This window comes from Plutella xylostella, chromosome 18, assembly GCF_932276165.1.
Source record: "Plutella xylostella chromosome 18, ilPluXylo3.1, whole genome shotgun sequence".
In the NCBI taxonomy this organism is placed as follows: domain Eukaryota; kingdom Metazoa; phylum Arthropoda; class Insecta; order Lepidoptera; family Plutellidae; genus Plutella; species Plutella xylostella.
Genome location: NC_063998.1, coordinates 2129460 through 2146030, shown reverse-complemented (window position 1 = coordinate 2146030; position 16571 = coordinate 2129460). Strand labels below are relative to the sequence as shown.

Sequence of the window (16571 nt, the reverse complement as noted above, 5' to 3'; positions counted from 1 at the left end):
ACTCGAGAGAGCCAGGTGCAGGTACTTGCACCCCCATAGAGAATAGAATAGAACCTTAGCGTTTGTGGACTATCAGAAGGCCTTTGATTCGATCGAGACGTGGGCGGTGCTCAACGCATTACAACGGTGTCACATTGACTACGGGTATATGGAAGTGTTGAAGTGATTGTATAGAAACGCCACCATGTCAGTTTGAGTAAAGGACCAGACTACGGAAGCAATTCCATTGCAGAAAGGTGTGAGACAAGGAGATGTTATAAGTATCTCCGAATCTCTTAACTAATGCGATGGTGAGAGATGTCTTCAAGCTCCTAGACTGGGAAGAACTCGGCAATCAACGGCGAATACATCTCTCACCTTCGGTTTGCCGACGATATCGTGGTTATGGCAGAATCGTTGGAAGACCTCAGCAAAATTCTGACCTCAATCGGGTTTCCCAACAGGTAGGCCTCAAGATGAATATGGACAAGTTGAAAGTCATGGTCAATTCTCAGGTAGCGCCCACCTCAACATCTATAGGGAACTCGATTCTTGAAGTGGTGGAAAATTACGTCTACCTTGGACAAACAGTCCAACTAGGAAGATCCAACTTAGAGAAAGAGGTCACTCGGCGAATCCAACTTGGCTGGGCAGCGTTTGGGAAGTTACGAAGCGTCTTCACGTCCGAAATTCCCCAGTGCCTCAAGACGAAAGTCTTCGAACAGTGCGTGTTGCCAGTGATGACCTACGGTGCCGAGACGTGGTCTCTAACTTTGGGCCTCTTGAATAGGCTCAGAGTCACCCAGCGAGCTATGGAAAGGGCTATGCTCGGCGTGTCTCTACGTGATCGAATCAGAAATGAAGAGATCCGTAAAAGAACCAAAATAACCGACATAGCTTGTCGAGTCAGTAAGCTGAAATGGCAGTGGGCCGGACACATTGCTCGAAGGACTGATGGTCGGTGGAGCAGAAGAGTCCTCGAGTGGAGACCACGTACTGGCAAGCGCACTGTTGGGCGGCCCCCCGCGATATGAACGGTCGATATATAGTCAAGTCCGCGGGGAAGCACTGGATGCGGGCCGCCTCCGATCGGACAAGGTGGAAATCATTGGGGGAGGCCTATGTTCAGCAGTGCACGGCACGTCCTATGGCTAAGATGATGATGATGATGATTATATTATTTTCATACACCAAATGTACCAAAAACCTAGCTTTGCGTTCATTTAGGGAAGGTCAACGTCATTTAGGGAACTTCGTTGTCATTTTGGGAACACTCCCATCATTTTCTGGATCATCACAAAAACGGCAAATAAGTCACTATTATGTAATGCTATAATTAAATCTTGCATATACAGCATTAAATTACCTTGAAACCTTTGTATTTATATTATTAATATATAACGTAGTGTAAAAATGTATACAATAAATTGAAATTATGGAACGAAATTTGCACAAATTGGAAATTTATGGAGAGTAATTTGAAAAATAAGTGTTTTCATTATGAAAAAAATCAAAATAATAATATTTTCTGATTTAGGAAAAGGTTAATTATAATTTCTTGAAGGGGATTCTTAAACGGGTTCTTTATATTATTATTTAAAAAATAATTAAAAGTGTTCCCGAAATGATTCTTGACCCTGTCATTATTCTTATTAACAGGTATAATTTCTAAAATATATAATTTTGTGCGTGCCTCATCACAGGATAGGTTCATGACAAATGCCACAACAGACTCCACTTGTTAGTTTTCTACAAAATAAAACTAAATTTCTCAGATATTTGAAAACCTAAAATGCTCACCTCTCTGATTTTGACCCATTAGCGTTCTTGTGTCCACTGCCTTCCTAAATGTCTCTATAGGGCCTCAATGGAGGCATAGTTAGCTGATTATAGACATAGGTTTGGACTGTTAAGCTAAGTAAATAAATAATAAAATTCAACATAATCGTTTAAGACGCTATTATATGCAGAACTAGCGCCGCCAGTCGATAAAAAACATAAAAGCTCAGCACCAGTTACATGACATTCGACAAAGATTAATGAACATGCTCAATGAACTCAGATATTACGTCCATGTTAAACCTGTTGGAATTGGCCGAGTTATTTTGAATTAAAATAAATTTATAATAAAAAATACATCTATTTGCTGGAAGAATACAAATCAAAAGTTTAAATGTACCTTTCCTTTCCCCGTCTCTTATACCATCGGCCGCGGCACGGGTCTGTTATCGACGTCGATAAAATCGTTTAATGGGCTTTCCACCACATTGCCGTATTTATGATGAATCAGTGACGTATATCTACGACGATAAGGAACCCGTGTAGTGGCAGCAGTAGCGGTTGGATGGGGAAGGTCGAAAACAGAGTGTTGTCGCGCTCTTTGGAAGAGCAATGTAAGATTATCTATTAAGTACTACAAAGGTAGTATAGTAAGCCGAAAAGGGGTCTTTCCTGACATTTGGAAATTATTAAAAATAAATTAAGCTTCCCATAGGAAAAAAGTCACGTCAACAACAAAGTTTGCTATGGTGAATCCTTTTTTTTACATATCACTAACTTCAGCATCTCTCCTATTCCAGCTACCCCAACCGCTTCGTCCGGCGCGCCGTGTTCCCCGCACCCCCCGCGTCCCCCGCGTCCCCCGCAAGTCCCGCGACCGCCGCGACCCCCGCAAGTCCCGCGACCCCGGGGACACCCCCCATCACTGAAAGGTGCCGGCGCAGGCTGCTCTGTGAACTGTACAGCGACAAGCATTATAATCTGTGAGTCATTTACAACAGACCAGTACCTACCGAAGAACTGAACTAGAGTGTGGTAGTGGCAGTTATTGAATGAAGAACCGTAAACAGTACGTGTTCTGGTTTGCTCTTCTCTGCTCATGTTTCCCTATAAATAGGTCTTGGCGGACGCAAATCTGTGGCAGCCAGCCTTAAAAACAGAATTATTCACAGGCGTGTTCCTAACTAGCTGCCGCCTGGCACTCTCGAATGGACCCTTTAATTCAGCATGTCCTCAAAATCAAAACCGTCTTCCCAGGCTTGGACCATTTCCCAGCACGCTGGTCTACTACGGGTAGGCGGCTTCACACATCTAGTAGTACTGAAAATAGCAGACCTCATTATGTAATACTATTTGCTCTCCAGGTCTTCCCCCGATCACAGCCAGCTTACCCCCGGCTGCGCCCGACTCCGCTGCAGTGACCCTCAGACCCTCGTGAAAATGCTCACCTGGATCTTCAAACAACCAGGCGACAGGAGGAATAGCCTCATTTGATAACAGCCCATTTTGATTGTAATAAATTGAATGCTCGGGATAAAACACTAAACTTCTGATTGAAATTCTGATCAACTTAGCTATCGGAAAATATATTAATTTCCTAATTTGCAATGTTATTAGGTATATTTTATATATTTGTAAGGTAAGACACGTATTTTTTGTTGGAAGGAATATTTTGTTAAGTATGTGATAATAATTTGTAAATAGTAGTAGCATTTATAATAGTTATTAATACTTACCATTAATACTGAGATAGTAAAACTTCAACGGTACATATAAATAAAAAACTGTCAGGTAGGTAATTTACGTAATATCATTTCTGGGAACAAAAGACAACAACGCGTTAGCTGAACTTACTTTTATGGAAAAAAAATTCAAAGCTTTTTATATGAGGTCCGTCTGTATAATTTTAAAAATCTATAAGTTATCTACTTATATACTTATGTTAAATCTTTATTAAATAATTTTAAATGTAACAAGATTGTGATCAAGAGAAAAATGACTAACTACTCATGGACTAATGCATTAAATTTAATGTGCTTGTACAATGTACATGTACATACTTAGTACATAATTCATTATGAAATAAACTATAAAAGAACAATAATAGTTACTTCATTTAAATGACACATAAAAGCGTATATTTTCCATACAATATTGACTTGTGAATAGAAATCGTAAACTTTTCTTAATCAAACATTTACCTGCAATAAAGAGACATAATATTTGCTTTCACTGGCGTCCGCTGCACAATTTAGCATGCAACGGTTCACGGTCAGAAACGAGAATTACTCTTTTATAGGTTTTTCCAAGTTTATAGCTTGGGAATTAATTTCATTTCATTCTTGATCGCACAGTTAGTGATATGGCACGAAAAAGGTGGGTTATACTTTCCAACTAGCAATATAGAAAAAAACACAACAAAACATAGTATTTATAGGTATTTTACGACGTCTGACCCTGAATATTTGAGTATTAGATTAAGTAAGATACCATCATCACAAATGTGGTTAAAATTCTGAAAAACTGTGTTACACAGTTTTACACAAAAGCTGACAATTCATTGCACTACGTTTCAGGTAAACGCTAGCTAGCTATCCAGCTCTAGCGAAGAACTTTTTATAGCATACCTACCATCAATTTAAGATGCAGTTAAGTTTTTGCTGTTGTAAAATTATGTATAACTAGTTATGATTATGTGGATAACTAATGGATGTCAGCCGGTGCTTATTTGTGATTTTAATCGACTAGTTAAGGAAGTGTCCGATTAAAAGATTCCTATAAAACAGTGTCCCAGATTCTTCGCCACGATTTAACCTTTCACGTATTTATCTGAGGTTTCTTTACTTCATTAACTCATAATTAATCACGAAGAAGTTATTAATGACTATACCTAGGCCAATCAACATGGCGTAGTGACACAAATTATGTTTGATGGAACTGTTTTGCCGTACTGACATAAATGTTTAATTAAACCTTTAAAACCTGTAAAATCCGCTGTAGAGCGAGTTGAGATTATATTGAAAAGAGGAGGGCAACCAGTGCCCATTCGCTACTGTGACCTAATAAATATATTATGACTCCCCTTGCCGAGTCAAATCTCCCTCTCCAGGTCCAGGTGTTACAGGGAGGGCAGACCTGCTGACATATATGGGTGCTATTGAGGAGATTACTTATTACAGTGAAAATATTAAACATTATTGACTATTACATATAAACAGTCATTCGAGTCCTTTTTGTTAAGAAGTACCATTTTGAAATTAGCATATTTTAGTGAAACTTATTTTTGCATCCCAGTATATAATATATAAGTAAGTACTCTTATACCTACCTCATTACAATACCTAATTACAAATCTCCTTTGAACACACGATCTATTTCTACAGAAACTTGGAAATTCCAACCACTTCCAACCATCAGCGTACACCCAATGTCTGTAATATAAACTTAACTTGCGTTAACCACAGCTTACCAAAGCAAATGTCACATATGTATGATGAGAGAAACTGTCCACTTTCATTCTTGCTTAGGCTTTCTTTCACGGTTTTTAACCCCAACCGAAATAGAGAAGTGTTAACTTTTACCTACTGCTGTGTCTGTCTACTCTGTCTGCCACGTAGTACTTATTAGCAGACGATATCTGTTGATGACACTGCATGTAGCTATTGCTTATCTAAATTAATTCGGCCATTTAAAATTCGCTGATCATTGTGGTTGAAGGTTCTTAACATTTTTTCGATAAAACAAATACTTACTGAGCAGCAATTGGGTCCTGGGTATTGCAATAGCTGAAATAGGCGCTCGTTGGGTTTCCCTCAAAAAGATCTTAAAGACTTTGTTAAATGGTAAATCTTAGCTGTTGAAGTTGAAACTCCACCTCCTGAAATATTTTCATCTTTCGTATGATTCGGCTATTAAATAAAATCTGACCGAAAACTGACGAGACAAATCTATTTTCCCATCTCTATTATTATGTGTCGAGTAATTTGACTACGAATGACCGTACAAGATGTTTTATTACTTCGTCATACGTTTTATTAACTTTCTGACGGCTTGCTGACTTGTCTGTGTGATTTCATAATTTTATGTAAAAAATATGTTATAAATGTAATATTACTACATGAGGACGTTAAGAAAAATAATAAAAAGTACCTACGTATTGTAACGTTTCGCCCTACCGCCTGCCTACTTAACTCCTACCTATTGGATTTACTAAGAAGATATTTGAAACTACAACTTACTATTAACACTGGTTATCTACACTGGATATTCTTTTCGATTCTTCCCACAATGAATCAATACTTTTATCAAAGATCTTCGAAAACAGCCAGAAGGAAGCTCAACATTCAACTGAAAGTCTAGAAGGGAAAACAACCTAACAAATAAACTGGAGACTTAAAAATGAAACAAATACTACTTTAGTTTGGCCATGAAACATCCAGGGAACCCCTACGTTATGTAGTGTAACCCAATAAACGAAAGCTAATAATTTAATAAAACTATGAACGTGAATTGAATACAACCTTCCTAACTACTTGCCTAAAGTTATTGACCTATATATTCACTACAACTTTTAATTGTATGATAACTACATATTTACAGGTAAGTGCTATTAGTGAATTTGAATTTACATAAAGGTAAAAGTAATGTTTTTTTTTGTTGGTTTAAAAGGCAAGCCCCTCCGTACGCTTTGTAGGCCTTGATCACTACAATCGATTGAATCAATATATAAGACTCAAAATAGATAAATAAGTAATAGCAAATATTCAACCGAAGCCTTCGTGGGACACAACCATGGACTTGGACATCCCTCCGCCAACTATCACTTCCCTTGCTCCTAACCTTACATATTTACATGTTTATTTTTATTTCATGTAAATAAATCAACATGAATACATGTTGTCAAAGCTAAAGGGGACATATTTATAATCATAAACAAACTGAATATTAGAATAATCCAATGATTTATAGTATAGAAACTATATAAGTATGAATTTCATAATAGATAAGTAGGTACTTGACAAATGCATGACTCTAATTAATAGCCTAGTGGGAAGTGATTTATTCTTTTAAATTACTTAATTGAAAGGTTAATTATTATGAAATAGTTAATATTCTTTGATCTTATTGGAATATGCTCTGAATAGTTGTAGTAAATATATAAGATAACAAAATATCCTAGTTTTATTTATTTACATAAGAATATAAAGCTTTATCAAGAAAACAAATACTTCCACAAGTTAGAATTTACACAACTTTCTGAAATGTGCAAATTGAGACTGAAATCTGATCATACTTCAAGCTATTTGTATCTATTGAGTGATTATAGAACCAGAAATGATTTGGTTTAAGTATCTAGAACCCTTATTTTTGGTATCTTGACACTTATTAGAGTAAATTTCTCCGTTAATCAATTCTACCCCCAATCTGATACAAAAGCTTATTGTACTCAAAATCAAATAAACTCTTCTGTAATATTAATATGGATTATTATGATACAATAAACCAAAATAAGTTAGGTAGACCATAGATTCTTTAAGTAGAAGTATTTGTTTACTTAACGAAAAATCAATAATTTAGACAAAGAACTATAGGACAAATTTGAGGTTATGTGAAATTATTTTATCTGATAAAATTATTAAGTACTTTTGAATTGATATTTATTGTAAGATAATATTTAGTTTATTATTTATGATGAAGTAACTACTTTCCCCACCCTAACCATGAAGTTACCTGCCTATTTGTGTCTAACCAGAAGGCCCTATTCTAATCTAAAATGTGTTGAATCAAAACTAGGGAATCAATCCCACATTTACATTTAATTGTGTGGTGTGTAATGTGTAGGTTTCCTCCGGGTGATTGGAGTGCACCTTGCCTAGCTAGCTAAATACTGAATGAGCGGGGTAGGTGACCCCTAGTGTACCTAAGCCCTATACCTGTGTGTTGGAAATTGCAGCCGTGGGTTAACGGTATGGCACCCGGGCGACTTGCAATCTCCGAGTGTGTGTTATAAGTATATAAATATATATGTGATAAAGATCAAGTAATAGTCCAGATTTTTAAATCAAAGATCTATTCTTGAGGAGTGTATCCCTTCACGTTCTAGCAAAAGAGGGACCCTGGTTACTCCATAGCCAGGCCTAACTAACACTACCCGGGGGCCCTAAAACAAGACTTGGTTGAACGACACCGTTAGGTATCCGTCTTGCCACCTTACCATGAAGGATTTAGACTCTAGAGTACACGTTCCCCCAAAATGCTAAAGATCTAGTCGAAAGCCTTGGCAATCTAAAGATCTAATTAATAAAGTTTCCAAATTACGACAGTGCTAATCACTAAGGGATGTCCTTGCCATATACATCTACATATATGGACGAAAGCGCTTTCCCAAAGCAATACCACCATCGTACGTTGAAAACTAACAATAAACAAAATAAAAACTAAACCAACGCGAAAAACTCCCAACGTGTACCCGATCGCAAGAAAATTACTAATGGCCGCCGCCGCCTCTCGCATTCCCTTTTATACCTTCCTACTAGTCCTGTAAAACAAAATGGCGGACGCCCCGGAGCAGGGCCGGAGCAGCGCCGGAGCAGGGCCGGCGCAGGGCCTACGCAGGGACGGTGCAGGGTCTACGCATGGTCGGCGCAGGATCTACGCAGGGGCGGTGCAGGATCTACGCAGGGGCGGTGCAGGGTCTACGCAGGATCGGTTCAGGGTCGGTTCATGAAGTTAGCCGACTCCCTAAACAATTTCATAGACTACCTTTCACAGCAAAAATCTTTTTGAGAAATAAATGTCTTAAACCGTAAAATCCCTCGGGAAAACCCTTCCTAGCGCAACAAACCCTACGGGAGCCTCCTAACATAGTTTAAATTCATTATTTGCGGAATCATTAATGTTTCGGCATTGATGGAACATTACATTCAACCCCTTATATTTTTGTAGTATCGCAAGTATATTATAATTAAGATATGGAAAAAATATACACAATAATATACACTACCCATTTTCGCAAATATCAAATTCATTGAATTTAAACGATGAAAAGTTAGTAAAAGGAAATTCCGATTATCACCTCAATATGTCTGTGTGTATGTGTGTAAAATGACTCAGATGATTAGCCAACAAGATCCCCAGAAATTATCAAAAATCATCGACCATCCCATTTATTATTTATTATTTACATAACTATTGATCGAATACTTAGTAGATTATTCATGCTCCAATAAACCGGGAACAAGGGGATACCCTGTCGATCAGAAGGATCCAATGCTAAATGAGAAACCACAGAACCTTAAATTTATTTTTAAGAATTTTGTAGCATCTTTAACACGCCCTCTTAGAGCACGAACTCTCCCACGCCCTATGTTTTCGACGATGCATCATCAATAGAAATTAATAAAGTTCAAGTCTCATTCTAACAATCCCCAGGAACAATGTCCACCAATCTCCGAGTTTGATGTAGAGTGTAGAATTATCAAGTACTTATCATTTTACCAAAACTAGAAAGAGAATTATTATTGTGAACCATTATTGCATTCATGTTTACAACTGATTCACAACTTTTCAGTCCCTCTCCAATTCAGCAAAATGACAAAATTTGTGTTGAAAATATATTTTTTTCTTTAAGTAAGTAATTACATGTTGAGTATAGAATATTATGAAGATACTGTACATACAACAGTATAATTTGACTATGCTGTCCTAACCTAACACCAAAATCTTCATAAATATTCTCTTTTGTATAGTGTCGTGTCATTAAGGTGAAAACGGAATCTTTCCTTCAGTGCAGGAGAACAGCCATGATATTATACTAAAGCCACTTTCACATAACTATATGTTTGTAGGTATTATTTTTTCAATACATAGGTTCTTAGATATTCAATTCACCACAACTCTCATCCTCTTTCTCTGATTCACGCCACTCTAATAAACATCAAGGCCTTCTTCCTCCCCACTGATTAAATCAATAAAATATCATGTATCTAATTATTAATTTTCTTTTTTATCATTTACCTACCTAAATTGAAAAGAAAATACATCTAGTTTATTTACACTTCGATCAGAATGTGTTTTTGGTGTAAAGTGTATTTGTTTTCCGTCATGATCAACTTTTGTTATGTAGATATTTTTCTAAGCAAATTGTTTCAAAGTAATTGTTTTTTTTTTGTGTAAAGTGTAGTGTGTCGTGTGGAGTCTGTAAAAGGTACTTTGTAAAAACATCTATAGCCTGTATAGACGTCCTGTGTGTTAATGCTTGCATAGCTAACTTAAATAATAAATCGACTAAAGCAGTTGTACACGTTTGTGCCCGTGTAGACCTGCCTCTCGACGCCAATTTACTACAAAAGCAAGACTAAGAGTGTATGGTGTGTAAATTACTTGAACCAATTTGCACACTACTAACTAACGGTCCGATACCCATATTGCAGGCTCTGCCTAATTTAGGGTCGGATGGTCGTGTGTGAGATATCCCCACATATTATTAAGTTAGTAGTTTTAAAAAAAAGTTAACTATTTATTTATAAAAATCTTTTTTTTCTTTTAAGATTTTACTCAGTATTATTATTTTTAATTTTTTATTAAAATACTTATTACATAAGTAGCAATAATTCTTGTATCTACATTAGTTGATCATTTGGAAAATATTTGTGAAATAAAGGTAACTTTTGGATAAATTTCTTTTTTAGCTAAATAAGTACCTATATAATAGGTAACTACTCAATCAAGTTTTACAGAAACAATATACCAAAGTTTCCCTTATAAATGTGTGTGTGTGTGTGTCTGAACGAAGTATCAATAAACCCTTCATTTCCCAGTTGTATTTGTCATGATTATAAATCGCACTCAATATTAAATAAGTAAAACTTCATTCTTCATCATCCTTTAATCAACTATGTAAGACCTGGCCAGGTACCTTTAACATTCTTATCATTCAGACTTTAAAATGACGTTTAAAGTAGTTTTCTTCCTTCCACATTCTTTGCCCTTTCAATTTTTCGAAACATTATAATCACGACATAATCCCCGGGAAATGGCTATGTAAATACCCTACCCTTTTGTTTTCTCTGTAAAAGAAAATTATATCAGATTAATTTTACCAAAATTGAAAGTTCCTACTCTCATGTAACAGACAAATCCACCCCAATATTCCATCGATACCAAAACATTAAAATACCGCCATCTAGTTTTTTTTCTACAACCTATTACACTAATACACTATTTATTTTATCAAATATGTCTAACTACTACTTCTACTTCAACCATTTTCTACCCTCAGTAACTACCTAAGTCGAAAATAATGTTACTAGGTAACTAAAAATATTTCTGAGATATTACAACTCTCCTTCACAACCCCTATTTGAAAAACACGGTCTCCATTATCCTTATTCTAGGTTGTTTGTGTAAATGTGCCTTACCTGTCTAACTGTCAAATTTATTAAAACTAAACTGTCAATGTCAACCTGACATAACCTTAACCTGTTTGGCTGTTTTTTTTTTCCGCACTAATCAAAACAAAAGCATGCGTCGTTGTGTTCAACAACATCGATCGCACGAAGAAATCTAATGTTTACCCGATTAAACTTACGAAACTCTAAAATAATGAGTGAATCTTACAGGTAAGTGTCATTATTCTTTCAAATACCCTGTATGCATGCTACTAAACTAAGTCCTCATGCCCAAATTATCGTGATTCAAAATAAACAACCTCTGAATTGTTAGTTATTTATACATACAATAGCTCTGTTTTACGGATCTTGTGTTTATAATAGACCTATTGTTATAAAAATCTAACTCAATTAAATATCTCCCATACAGTTTTTAATTGATACTGACAAGACTAACCAACATATTTTAACTTATTGTCAACCCCTCACCTTTTAAATAAGTACCTATCCTAATCATTTGGTCTCCAACTCCTATATTTACATAATTTTATTTGAATTATACCTATATCATTATTTGTTTTATTTCAGGACCAAACATAACAATGCAAACCCAACTACACTCTTTGTTGAACTAAAACCCATGATAAACCACTGATCAAACCATCCACTGTGACAAAACATTCACAATCCCTCACTAATTATATACCAAAGTTACTATTCTACAATAAGTAAGTACCTATTTCTTTTCTACATATGTTGTAATCCAATTTTAATTATACTACCCTGTACTTAGATTTTGTTAGATTGCTATGAAAATCATACCCCTGTAGATCCAATATTGATTACCATTCATAAAGCCATTCCCTAAATGTATTATCCTATTAGTCTACTTAAGTTATATTGAACTAAATAGTCATTTCCTGAATTTTTATAATTATGTAAATCATCACAATACTTAGCTTTTCTAATTAAATTCTATTCTTCTTTTCAGGATATGACATACTTTTTGAATGCTGATGATGATGATGATGTTCTTTATTTGACAACCAAACTCTGAGATTATATACTATGAAGTAAACATCCTGACTCAGATGAAGAAGTGAATTGCAACCCCGCTCAAAATAGGAACAACTAAACTACCCACATAGTTCTTAACTTACAAATAATATATTGATACTAAATGAGGTCCTAGCCTACTTCACCTGGTCTAACACTTAATCAACAACAGTAACTTGCTACACATTAATTGTTTTCTAAATTTATTGTTATGTCGGACCGCTACCTTTTCATCGCAATTTTTTTCAAATGAGATTATTGTTAAATTTTCTTTTCTTTATTTACTGTAACTCATACTTGTATTTGTTTAGGGAAATGTCTGATAACATCTGCTACTAATTGGCTCTCTGGAATCTAATAATAAGACATTTGGGCTTTTCCGGTTACTCTAAGTTAGGATGTTAGCATAGATAGTGTTACAGTTCTATCCCAACTCCTATGATCTATGTTGTATAATATATTATCTACTCTTTCAAACATTCAAGTATAGTAATTTTAGAGCCTAGTTTTTAAAGTACCTAGTCGATGACAAGCAAAGACCCGATCCAGAAGCACAATCAACCACATCAACAAACCTAAGAACCCGCACAACAAAACTCATACAACCAATACCAAACCGAACCAACCCAGCCAAAAGGATGATTAATAATTATAGACTAGTTGCTATAACTACCGATCCCCCCCCAACCAGGCCAGTCCAATCCAGCACCAATCATACAAGCCCCGCCACGCAAACTCCTCGATCCACCAATGCAGCCGACCGCACCTCCAGACCAAAATCCCCACCCCTCATCTACCTGGGCCAGAATGTCTATATCTATTCTAATAATTTCAGGTTGTTCATAAGGACTAAAATGCGCCGTCTTTTCGTTACATTTGTTTTTTTTTTATAATTTTTTATTTTAATAAATTTACTGCTTTTACCTAAAATAAGACCATATCATTATTTTACCTACAACCCCTATTCACTAATAATTCCCTAATCAGTTACACAATCAGAGAAACCGTTCATAGTGATTCAGAGCAACACTATATATTATGACCTACCTACAGATAAATCAATCTTTATACAACGATGTTTTATGTTATTCTCTTCAAAGGTAAGTACCACCTATTAAATTTTATAGATAATGTCCTGAATAAAAATCCATTATATTATACAACTTCTGATGATTATATCCTCTAACTCCACGAGAAACATAGTCTTATACACAAACAACCCCTGATGATGATAATGATTATTTCCCCTTACTCCACGAGGAGCATATCTTAAATACATATACAACCCCTGCTGATGATGATTATTATTTCCTCTCACTCCACGAGGAGCATAGCCTTATACAACCCCTAATCTTTTGTAATTCTTTAATGAGCTACATAACATCACTACAACCCCTACTTATTAAGTAAACTTTAATAAATGGATTATTTTTATTATCTAAATCCTCATTCTAACTTTATCAACTAACTACCTATCTATCTTCACAAATGCTTCCCTATTACATTCCGTTCCAATACAAAACCTAGCTTCTTGTGCTTCCTATTTCATGACAAATAGCTCTCTCGTTTATAAGTTCGATCACTCCACGGCAACAAATTGTGATTATATCAAGGATATAATCACTTTCCTACCCCTAGTATGTAACAAATCATTACGAACAAAACGCAAGAGACTTATTATAACGTAAACATACTGAGAGTATTAGTGAAAAATTATAACTTGCAGTGATTTTCATGTAATGTAAAATAATGCACACAGCACACTGCCAAATATTATACTTGTCTGTGACGCAATAAAAGTTACTCTGTTAAAAAAAATAACCTTTTGTCTTTTATTGTTTGTGGTGCAATACTGCATAAAGTTTTTCCGACTAAAAACAAACTTTTGAAACTTTCTTCTAGCCATAACATTAAAAGAAATGCCTTTATGTGAAAACTGCCATATTGAGTAAATATTTACTTACTAATCGCAAAGACAAACAACAAAACTTAATGTTTTTTTTCGAGACAAACGTAAGTTACCTATATACTATGCAAAAGAGTGTTCAATATTGTGATTTATTTGTAAATAAGTACTATCTTAATCAAATTGGCTTGTAAAATTTCAGATAAAAGAACAGAAAACTAGCTGCCTGACATCTAACATGAAGAGATGAAGCAAATTCCCTACTATCCTGGTCTTTCGGTACCAAATTGTAACGTTTCGCCCTACCGCCTGCCTACTTAACTCCTACCTATTGGATTTACTAAGAAGATATTTGAAACTACAACTTACTATTAACACTGGTTATCTACACTGGATATTCTTTTCGATTCTTCCCACAATGAATCAATACTTTTATCAAAGATCTTCGAAAACAGCCAGAAGGAAGCTCAACATTCAACTGAAAGTCTAGAAGGGAAAACAACCTAACAAATAAACTGGAGACTTAAAAATGAAACAAATACTACTTTAGTTTGGCCATGAAACATCCAGGGAACCCCTACGTTATGTAGTGTAACCCAATAAACGAAAGCTAATAATTTAATAAAACTATGAACGTGAATTGAATACAACCTTCCTAACTACTTGCCTAAAGTTATTGACCTATATATTCACTACAACTTTTAATTGTATGATAACTACATATTTACAGGTAAGTGCTATTAGTGAATTTGAATTTACATAAAGGTAAAAGTAATGTTTTTTTTTGTTGGTTTAAAAGGCAAGCCCCTCCGTACGCTTTGTAGGCCTTGATCACTACAATCGATTGAATCAATATATAAGACTCAAAATAGATAAATAAGTAATAGCAAATATTCAACCGAAGCCTTCGTGGGACACAACCATGGACTTGGACATCCCTCCGCCAACTATCACTTCCCTTGCTCCTAACCTTACATATTTACATGTTTATTTTTATTTCATGTAAATAAATCAACATGAATACATGTTGTCAAAGCTAAAGGGGACATATTTATAATCATAAACAAACTGAATATTAGAATAATCCAATGATTTATAGTATAGAAACTATATAAGTATGAATTTCATAATAGATAAGTAGGTACTTGACAAATGCATGACTCTAATTAATAGCCTAGTGGGAAGTGATTTATTCTTTTAAATTACTTAATTGAAAGGTTAATTATTATGAAATAGTTAATATTCTTTGATCTTATTGGAATATGCTCTGAATAGTTGTAGTAAATATATAAGATAACAAAATATCCTAGTTTTATTTATTTACATAAGAATATAAAGCTTTATCAAGAAAACAAATACTTCCACAAGTTAGAATTTACACAACTTTCTGAAATGTGCAAATTGAGACTGAAATCTGATCATACTTCAAGCTATTTGTATCTATTGAGTGATTATAGAACCAGAAATGATTTGGTTTAAGTATCTAGAACCCTTATTTTTGGTATCTTGACACTTATTAGAGTAAATTTCTCCGTTAATCAATTCTACCCCCAATCTGATACAAAAGCTTATTGTACTCAAAATCAAATAAACTCTTCTGTAATATTAATATGGATTATTATGATACAATAAACCAAAATAAGTTAGGTAGACCATAGATTCTTTAAGTAGAAGTATTTGTTTACTTAACGAAAAATCAATAATTTAGACAAAGAACTATAGGACAAATTTGAGGTTATGTGAAATTATTTTATCTGATAAAATTATTAAGTACTTTTGAATTGATATTTATTGTAAGATAATATTTAGTTTATTATTTATGATGAAGTAACTACTTTCCCCACCCTAACCATGAAGTTACCTGCCTATTTGTGTCTAACCAGAAGGCCCTATTCTAATCTAAAATGTGTTGAATCAAAACTAGGGAATCAATCCCACATTTACATTTAATTGTGTGGTGTGTAATGTGTAGGTTTCCTCCGGGTGATTGGAGTGCACCTTGCCTAGCTAGCTAAATACTGAATGAGCGGGGTAGGTGACCCCTAGTGTACCTAAGCCCTATACCTGTGTGTTGGAAATTGCAGCCGTGGGTTAACGGTATGGCACCCGGGCGACTTGCAATCTCCGAGTGTGTGTTATAAGTATATAAATATATATGTGATAAAGATCAAGTAATAGTCCAGATTTTTAAATCAAAGATCTATTCTTGAGGAGTGTATCCCTTCACGTTCTAGCAAAAGAGGGACCCTGGTTACTCCATAGCCAGGCCTAACTAACACTACCCGGGGGCCCTAAAACAAGACTTGGTTGAACGACACCGTTAGGTATCCGTCTTGCCACCTTACCATGAAGGATTTAGACTCTAGAGTACACGTTCCCCCAAAATGCTAAAGATCTAGTCGAAAGCCTTGGCAATCTAAAGATCTAATTAATAAAGTTTCCAAATTACGACAGTGCTAATC

General features: G+C 35.1%; 2 long non-coding RNA genes across 2 annotated transcripts; both read left to right on the top strand.

Annotated features, from left to right (window-relative positions):
• Window positions 1-10879: 10879 nt before the first annotated feature.
• LOC119693624 lies at window positions 10880-13170 on the top strand. The gene is made up of 3 exons (XR_007267316.1): window positions 10880-11378; window positions 11736-11875; window positions 12139-13170. It is a non-coding gene; the product is annotated as an uncharacterized LOC119693624 (long non-coding RNA).
• A 583-nt stretch (window positions 13171-13753) lies between these two features.
• LOC125489883 lies at window positions 13754-14884 on the top strand. The gene is made up of 2 exons (XR_007267317.1): window positions 13754-14216; window positions 14312-14884. It is a non-coding gene; the product is annotated as an uncharacterized LOC125489883 (long non-coding RNA).
• Window positions 14885-16571: the final 1687 nt, after the last annotated feature.